We start from the raw sequence: 1,755 nt of genomic DNA on the forward strand, positions 1-1,755 counted from the left end.
TGATGGGAAAGTCTTGAAAAACCATTCCGGTAGATTCTTGCAGAACAAAAATTTTCTCGAAACGATCTCAAGTTGCCCTCATAGTCGATCAAACGAAGTTTGATCGACTCATTTAGATCATTGGGCTCTTGTGTTTGGTTTACAGGATCCGAATATAAAAGGAGTAATTTAATTGAAGCAGAAACATTAAATTATACCTTTCTTCCGACGGTTCGGAAGGACGAAGTTTGTAGAAGACCTCTTGATCTTCTGATGTATTCCTCTCCTCTTCTCGAACGTTGTGTGGGCAACGATCCTTCGAGAATTTCTCCACCAAGAATTCTCCACTCCGATGGCTAGCTAACTTTGGAGAAAAGAAAGAAGAAGAAGAAAGGGGTGGCTGCCGAGAGAGTCTCGGCCACCAAGCTATTAATTTTTCGTGTGTCTCAAAGCCTTGGATTGCCCCTTCTTTTATAGCCTAGCCATCCCATATTTATGGTATAATTTGAGCCATAAACATGGTATAATTGATTCATAAACATGGTATGATTTGAATCAATCAATTCGGAGATTTTGGTAAGATTTCAGAAGTTTCCAATTCGAACCCGCGGCTTTTAATCGATCAAACAATCGATTAAAATCATCGTAACTTTTTCTCATTAACACTGGTAATCGATCAGGTGATCGATTACCAGCCTGGTAATCGATCAGCTGATCGATTACCAGCCTGGTAATCGATCAGCTGATCGATTACCAGTCGATCTGCCCGGAGTCTTGGTAATCGATCAGCTGATCGATTACCAAGGTGTGTAATCGATCAGCTGATCGATTACACCTCCTTGCATGAGCTCGAATGCCTGGTTTCTTCACGAATTCTTCCAAGGTGTGTTTGAGGGTTTCCCAGAGGCTACAACAGGGACCTAGAGGAGGAATTGATTTTGGCCTTCTGATGAGCTAAGGCTTCCCGTGTTCGCCCCGAACACACAACCTTAGTCCATCAATAATAACTCATACCACTAAAGAGTTATTATCGAACTACCGCACCAATCCCATATTACAATATGGGCTCCTTCTTACTACAAGTACATTAGTCTCCCTGTGTTTAAGATATCGTATGTCCGTCAATTAAATGAGTTACTGACAACTCGTATTTAATCGACATCTAATCCAAGAGTAGTACCACTCAACCTTATTATCATGCGGACAAGGTCCACCTGCAGGGTTTACATGATAATCCTTATGAGCTCCTCAAGGGGACATCATCAACCTAGATTATAGGACACAGTTTCCTTCTATAATCAACAACACACCATGTACATAATACTACTTCCCAACTCATCGGGCCTATTGATCTATCGATCTAAACCTCACCCTTTGATGAATTAAAGAAGTACATATTAAGCACACGTGTTTGTTATTATATCGGGATTAAGAGCATGTACATCTATAGTAACAGAGGTTTAGTTCGATTATATAGTCAGTATAAATCGAACAATCCTCAGATGGTCCTGTTCAATACACACTAAGTGTACTAGTGTAATTCTATAGTCAAGACAGACTAAGACCAAATTACACTACAACCACTCTGATGGTTTGTCCAATCCATCTTGGTTGTGAACACTGTTTATAATCTATAAGGGACTGATAACATGGTCTTCTGTGTGTGACTCCGCACACCATGTTAATCTACAGTATAGATTAAATGGACACTGCAAAATATTGACCAAATGTGATTCTCCAGAATGTTTATTTACATAGCTAGGATTCTGGTATACA

This window comes from Curcuma longa, chromosome 6, assembly GCF_044706935.1.
Source record: "Curcuma longa cultivar G26 ecotype Majalengka, Jawa Barat chromosome 6, ITB_CL_G26_1.1, whole genome shotgun sequence".
In the NCBI taxonomy this organism is placed as follows: Eukaryota; Viridiplantae; Streptophyta; class Magnoliopsida; order Zingiberales; family Zingiberaceae; genus Curcuma; species Curcuma longa.